Here is an 8,065-nt window from a genome sequence, read left to right on the forward strand (position 1 = left end):
AAGCTTACAGACCCTGGTATGAGCTAGGGAGGCCATTGATGTTCATGGGACTGATCCCCACCTGTTAGATGTTGACTTCAATGGAGGCAAGGCCAATTTACATAAGCAAGGATCTGGCTCTGTGTCTTTACGTCAGAAATAGGCAGAAAGACCCTTTTCTTCCTGTTTTAAAGAAGGGCCCCGACCTTTCCCAGGAGAGTGGGGATGGAGGGCCCAAGGGGTCTCCCACGCTGCCACACATACCAGGCAGTCACAGTGCCTAGACCAAGGAGTGTGGTGTCATTCGCCTACGTTACTTGGCACTCAGAGAAAGCTTCTGTCCCTCCCAGGCTCTCTGGAGAGCTTGGGCTCTGTACTGCCCCCTTTACCTCAAGCCCGTGTATTTGTCAGACAATCTGGCCCTTAACAGATGGCTTCTGCCTGTCTACTGCGCACAGCTGCACATTTGAGCTGCTATAGCACTTTCAGACCAAGGATCTTCAAACATTTTGCAGACATTTGCTGGCTTTCGCAGCACTCCAGGGAGGTGGATTTTAATTAGACCCATTTTCCATCTGGGCAAGCTGAGACAGGAAGGTTAGGGGCTAGGCTGGGACTTGGCCCACACATTTGCCTGGGGGAGTATGGGAGAGCAAAGGCCTCTGCCCCCCTTTACGCCTCTGGGCCAGGTGTGCAGGAGCAAACGTGCACCTCTCACTTCCCTAGAGCAGGGAGAGAGGGGAGCAGGCATGGCCTTGGTGTCACCCCCGCCCACTGGCCAGCAGAGCCCTGCCAGTTTGGGGGTGGGGCAGGTTTGCTGGCATGGGCTAAGAGCAAGAACAAGCAGTTGTAGCTCAGAAGCATCTGAGCACCTCCCCGGGGCTACTCCTGGGACAGCGCTGCTTCTGTATAATCAGGGCTGTGCTTAGGGGCCCACGCGAGCCTTAAGTGACTTGCCCAAGGTCATGCAAATCAGTGTCGGGGAGATTGCAGTATTTCTGTTACAGCAGCACCCAACAGGGGCCAGGCACTGTACAGCTGGATTAGAACTCAAGACTCCTAATTCCCACCCTGCCATCACATTTCCTCCAGCTAGACAGCTGCAAAACCAAAGCTTGCTAATGCCACTAATATTGATGGATTGAGCAAGAACCATTGTTCTCATTCCTCTTCCCCTCCCCATCTCCCAGCTACACCCTGCTGATGTGCATTGGTGTACTACCGGGCTGTGATTGGGTAAGACCAGTTCACCAGCCTGTTTGTTACATTGCTTTTGGTGGGGGAGGGGGTGTTTTAATTCTCTCTCTCTCATCCTCCCTCCCCCTGCAGCCCTTTCCAACCGAATCTCGACACCCATCTTTCACACAGATCACCGAGATGAAGGTTAACATTAATTAAGGTGCATGCTATGGCTTTCTCAAGGAGCTGTGCCATCTGTGTCACTTCCAGGTTCTTTCTTCACCCAGCTGGTATGTTTAGAGACTGCCACGATCAAGCTTGTGATCTGGGACACTGCAGGACAGGAGAAGTACCATGGGGGGTTTGCCATCTTTATTACAGGGGGGCGAATGCTGCCCTTCTTGTATTTGACATAGCCAGAAAGGTAAGAGCAGCGATGGCTTGTTCTCCTGCCTCTCTCCTCCAGAAGGGTTTGCCTTTATCTTTCTAAAATATCCCAACTGAATCTTGATCATGCAGCCACGCCGCTGGTAGGCTGCAATAGTTCTAGTGTAGGGTCGCTTCCCAATACGTCTCCAGACATTTCAACCAAGACTGCTTTTTCCTGCGCACATCACGTAAGGGCTACACATCATGGGCAGGTTTATCCTTCTCTTCTGGTAAAGATGGGTGAAGACATGCAAGGAACTGGTACAGACATTTCACTGACAGTGGACAATAAATGCTCACGTTTTCCCCCTCAAAGCCAAGATTTCTCTTTCTACCCCTGCCTCCCAGCCCAGTCCAGCTCACCAGCCAAGTAGGTAATGAGGGAGCATCACTAAGTGCTCTTTGTTCCCCTACCCTCATGTAACCCCACACATGGGTGTGGTGTCCTGTCCCATCTAGTGGCACCGACACCACTTAGAGCAGAGGTAGGCAACCTATGGCAAGGGTGCCGAAAGTGGCACGCACGCTCATTTTCAGTGGCACTCACACTGCCCGGGTCCTGGCCACTGGTCCAGGGGCCCTGCATTTTAATTTAATTTTAAATGAAGCTTCTTAAACATTTTAAAAACCTTATTTACTTTACAGACAACGATAGTTTAATTGATATATTATAGACTTATAGAAAGAGACCTTCTAAAAACATTAAAAGGTATGACTGGCACGCGAAACCTTAACTTAGAGTGAATAAATGAAGACTCGGCACAGCACTTCTGAAAGGTTGCCAAGCCCTGACTTAGAGAGAGATAAAATGAGTTACACTAATGTCTGTTTCTGATGGACTGTTCCAGGGGGACATGTCGCATGATCTCCCACTACGTTATGAAGGTTTTTTCCCTTTTACTGGTAATACGCAACACACAGGAACCGCAACACCGAGGGCCATATGTCTGTATTACTGCCATGGTAGTTACAGAAGGAGGAGACCATAGGCTGCTGACGAGTAACATCTCACAGTAACAGAGCTTTATTGAAGAGGTAGACCAAGCTACTAAGAATCCTTGCCCCATCACAAGAGAGCCCAATCACCTCAGCCCATCACCTGTAGGCTGGGTCTACGACCCACTGGGGATCCATGGTGGTTGGGTCATGTCTGATGGAGGAGAAGTCATCCTTGGTTTTGGGGAAGCAAGTATATTTAGAGCTGGTTCCATGCTGAGTAGTGCTCCTAGCATCACTATCTGTCAAGTGCATTACCCATTTGTTTCTACCATTTTTACCCCTAACCTGCCAATCTCCTTTGGGCCATGTGACAGCTGCTGAGTATCTGTTGGTTTAATGTCGGTGTGTGTGTGTCTCTCTCTCTCACCTTTCCAGGCAACTTTTGCGAGAGCAAAGCTATGGTTGAGGGAATTAGAGAAGGAATTTCTTCCCGATGAGCTCGTGATTGTTTTAGTCGGCAATAAGATAGATCTTGCTGCTCAGCGGGAATTCACCTTTGAGGTAAGTGCACTGCAGTAAGATCTCAGCACTTGGCAGATTCTCTCTTTCAAAAACACCACGGCAGCGTGTTTCCCAAGTGCTGCACTTCAGGCTTTCACACTGAACAGTTTATAAGTAAATGTTTACGTGAACGCCATTCTCCTAGCAGTGAGCAATATAGCAAGGCCCCACTGGCTGCCAGCGATGATAGAGGTCATAAATCCCATTTTGCCATCTGTTTCAGCTGCTAACTTTCTTGGATACATATTCACCAGCACCAGACACATTTTCTACACTCTGGGTCCTAGTGGTGCCCGCCCACAGTCTGGCACCTGAGGCTGCCACCTCAGTTTGCCTCATGGTAAGGCCAGCCCTGGGAATGAATATCTGTGATTTCAGCTACAGAGTTCTTCCAAACATTTCACAGTGACGGTGCAATGTGGTGTTAAATTTCAAATGACATATTCCACATCACCTTTTAAATAAGTATCACTCACCACACTGGTGAGTATGTCATGCCCGACAAGAGTCGCTGACACAGAGTAACAAACCACTAGTGGGCCTCTGTGTCAAACATGGGTAGGTCTTCAGTGCCGTTAACCCCCCACCCATCCACACACAAACCCACCCACTTTGCAGCGAGGGTGCAGAATAAACGATTCCAGTGCTGATAGGCCTCCAGTGTCTTCCCACAATTCCCCTGGTGCGCCCAGGAGGAGAGTGCGTGGAGTTCTCCCACAATCCCCTGGGAAGGAATTAGAGTGGTTCAGCGTACTGCAGCAGACAGAACCACGGGCTGTGCCTCCAGAAGCCAGAGCAACACAAACGGGAGTGCGCAGCACCAGTGGGGACACAATTTGTTAGGGGCTTGCCATGTGGCTGCTGCCAGCCAGGCTAGGTCAACTTGGGTGCCAGTCACCTGAGCTAGCGCTTTGAAGACATACAAGGGTGAAATACAGCTATAGCCGCAGGCTGTGTGTCAGCTGGACACATGATCAATAGCACGTGCCCTTGCCTAGCACCATTTGATCATGCAGACAAAGGTTGTTGTGATGCCTCTTCTCCAGGGCTCTGGTGGGAGTTAGGACTGGCTGGAAAACGAGACTTCCATTGTGTGAGAAACAGAGGCACCAGGGAGAGCAGGGATTCAAACCTGGGCTTCCCACACCCCCAGTGATCGCGCTACACACAGAGCTGTTGGCTAGTCTGGGCTGGGGGGAGGGGGAGAAATGGGTTCTCACCCCAACGCCAGCCTGGATTTGAAGAACGTTCTTGAGGAAAGTTGTGGAAACGTGCGTGTTTGGCTTAAAACCACGTTTCTGCTTTGCCACACCAGCATTTTCCAATAGAAACACGTTGGCAAAGAATCCCTGACCAGCTCTAGCGGAGATAGGAGCAGGGTGAGCAGGGGGCAGGGAGGCTGCGCGCAGTAGCCTTATCTGCCAACTTCCTGGCTTGTGGGCTTCAAATCTCAGCCCAGGAGAGCCTGTTAGTGCATCTATGGTTGCAGTTGTGCTCCTGCTTTGACCCTGTGGTATTAATGTGTTGACACCTTTCTCCTCACCCCCCCACACACTTTGGACAAGATCTCGCTCTGAATATGTCCAGTCCAAACCAAGCCGTCTGCAAGGCTAGTGCATCCAAACCCGGTGAGCCAGGGAGTTTGAACATGGTGCAGTCAGAGAGCAGCTGCAATGCCTTGAGCTGTGCAAGAGAGAAAACAAGCGTTGCCTAAACAGTTCGGCTGCAGCCGTGTGCCTGGAACAGAAGGAGCGTGAGCTGGGGAAATAGGAAGCTTTAGGCTTCGCAGCAGAATCTGCTGGAATGCAACGGTGGCTCTATCACCGGACACGCTGCTCTTCTGAAAGGTGAGGAACTAAAGTCAGTGTAAACTAAGAGCTTGTCTGCACGAGCGGGGGGCAAGGTCTAGGGTGCACTTGTGTGTTGTGCACTAATTGGTCCATAAGGGCCTGCTGGCACGCACGGAGAGTTCCCTAGTGTGCATCACTGCAGCACGCACAGGCCTGTTAGTGCACAACACACTGGAATGTGTCCCACTCCAGCATACAGGGAGGAGCTGTGCCTCCCTGCCAGGCCTAAGGACAAGAGCCAATACCTTGTAAATGGAGCCCTTATTTCCACCACTTTCCAGGACATTTCCCAAGCTGGATGTGATTACCGTGCAGAACACACCTACGTCTACTTTGAAATAACCCTGGTTTTGTACCTTCCCCGCCCAACTAGGAGGCGGAGGAGTTTGCAAAGAGTGAAAGCTTAATCTACATGGAAACGTCGGCAAAATCCAACCACCAAGTGACCGAGGTGCTTATGGCCATAGGTAAGTTCCAAGTGAGAAGCCGCTGGACAGGTAACAGCACTAGAGAGGTCTGTGCCAGCTCTCTGCCTTGTGAGCGATAGCACAGCACCGCTTGTCTGCTCCCAGTTGCTCAGGGGCAATTAGGGTTGAGTCACTTGACCTGAAGAGGTCCAGGAACTGGAAAGTCTTTACTGTGACTGCAGCAGTGCCTTGCCTGTAGGCCTAGACTAGAGGTGACTGGTACACTCTGGCCTGTCAAGCCTCACAGCTGCCAAGAGCGAGCGAGACAGATCCAGAGCAATGGCTTCCCCATTGCAAACACAGACAGGCTGCCCCCCTGCTGCCCCTCAGCCCAACTTCTGAGACAAGCAAACTTCTGGAGTGGTTCTGCCTTTGCCGCCGGGGTGAGGGTGGAACCTGCTGAGCGCTGAATGGGGAGGAGGTTCACCCACCCTTTGGAACACCAGCCACTGGCCCTAGCAATGGGGAAGTGGGAATTTCTCCCCACTCCCCAGATTCCTCACTGTCACTCCCAGAGGATCTCTTCTCTCCAAGACCCATTCCCTCCCGCTTGACCCTGCACTAGTTCACAGATGGCACTAGAGTCTTCTCATGTTTGTTCCTATTAATGAAACTGCTTGGAGAAAGCTCTAGAATAATAGGACACAACGGCAGCAACAGATTCCACCTACAACATATCATGAACCAATAATAAGCATTTACTACCCCATACATATTCTTGGTCCTTAAGAATGCTAGCAGTTTGAGAGTGACAATTCATGAGACACCTAGCACCCATCTTATGCCAGTTTCAAGTTAGGGTCTCCTACTTCTACTTCCTTTTTAAAAGAATTTCACTAAAGCTTATAGAGATGTGATTTGCACATCATCACCACCATTCTATCTGATAATGGGATTTCCTACAGACAACTTGGTGCAATACAACATTTGCTGTCCTGGGATGTTTTTAGGGGGATGTCCATGATGCAGGTGCGGTGGAATCTGTAGATGTTCTAGGGTGGGGAATGAAGAGGTGTATGGGAGAGTCCTGAGGGAGGGACCATTTTCCAGAAAGAACAAAGGAGCATGAGGAAAATTGTGGATGGAAGTTTGTTAAATAGTAAGTGCAGGAGTCCTAGGCCAAGAAACATATGGGTCTCAAGGTAAAAAAATAGGAAGTTAATAAAGTTAAAATGTAAACTTAACTTAAATCAACATTATAAATAAGAACATACCGGGTCAGACCAAAGGTCCATCTAGTCCAGTATCCAGTCTTATGACAGTGGCCACTGCCAGGTGTCCCAGAGGGAATGAACAGAACAGGTAATCATCAAGTGATCCATCCCCTGTTGCTCATATTTAGATATTTTAAATCTTAATAAATTTAGAGGGGCAGATCCCCAGGCCTAGCCAAAAAGCACATGAGGGATGGAGAAAGTGGCTCCTAAGGTTCCTTTTCCTCTCTCTCTTGCTTGTTGTGGGTCAGTCCTTGGCATAAATTGAAAGAGCCCTGGGGCTGCTCTAAGTTTCACCACCAGGAACCATTCTGCTGGTTGGGGATTGGGCCACACCCCAGCCCACTGCTGATGGGAGGGGGACACAGCAGGGGAACCCGTAGCTGCTCCATTAGCGGATGGAAAGTTGCCCTAACAAAGTCAGAGCAGGCTCCGAGTATGTAGCTAGAAATGTTACAATAGCTCAGCAGAGAAGGACTGAGAATTTCTTATTCTGAGTTTCTTCACAGCTCCCGAGTTATTGAAATAGGAACAACAGAAGGAACCAGCCCCTCAGCCTCAGCCCTGGAAGAAGTCACGCGTGGACCTGCGAGAGCCAAGCAATCACACTAAGAAGTGTGCATGAACTAAAGGAAACGGCAGACTGACCTAAGGTTACCATCAAGTGTGTTTTTATTGGGGGGGGCAAAGGGGGGAAGGGAGGCTCGCCCTATGTATTGTGTGCAGGCAGCATGGTTCTAGGGGGCAGCTGGTGTGTCAGACCGTGATTATTGCTTTTATTTTTCATTATTGTCAGTGTTCGATTGAAGAACTGTACGAGAGGAGATATTGCCCAATGCAAGGAACCTGAAAAGCGCTGCAAGTCTCCTCTCGCTTGTGTTTGCTCAGTGTTATCATTATACAAGAATACAGTGCAAAATAGCTTCACAAATAAAAACAGCAAAAAGGAGGAGTAATCTCTCTCTCTCTCTCTCTCCCCCCCCCCTTCACCTTTGCAAATTCTATAAAACTTTTACAGAGGCTGTTAACATTAAGGTCACCAAATCTTAAATGCAAGACATGGAATAGCCAGAACATGCAGCTCAAGTTTAATATTGCCTTAAGAACTAATGATTTTGTCATGAGTCTTGTGATTTTTGGGGCGTTTGTTAAAGCTTCAGCTGCTGGAGTCAAATGATCACTTGGGAATCTTTAAACAAACAACAAATCCAAAACTAACATTTTCTGGCCCTCCTGGTTGTGGAAAAAACTGAGAACATGAACCAAGCACACCCTGAAGGTCCAGAAACCAGATTGTAAATAAGGAGACTCTGAACATTATTTAAAAGTCTCATGAATTTCTGGGAGGAGATGGGGGCTGATTTCTCATTTGAGTACCTGGGATTGGCAATACTTCAATAGTATAGATTTATAGAAATAAACCAGGGCCTGATTCTGCTCAAACTTA

General features: G+C 49.1%; 1 pseudogene; it reads left to right on the forward strand.

Annotated features, from left to right (window-relative positions):
- Positions 1-1,186: 1,186 nt before the first annotated feature.
- On the forward strand, positions 1,187-7,567 carry LOC120374662 (annotated as a pseudogene).
- Positions 7,568-8,065: the final 498 nt, after the last annotated feature.

Source organism: Mauremys reevesii, linkage group 11 (assembly GCF_016161935.1).
Source record: "Mauremys reevesii isolate NIE-2019 linkage group 11, ASM1616193v1, whole genome shotgun sequence".
Classification (NCBI taxonomy): domain Eukaryota; kingdom Metazoa; phylum Chordata; order Testudines; family Geoemydidae; genus Mauremys; species Mauremys reevesii.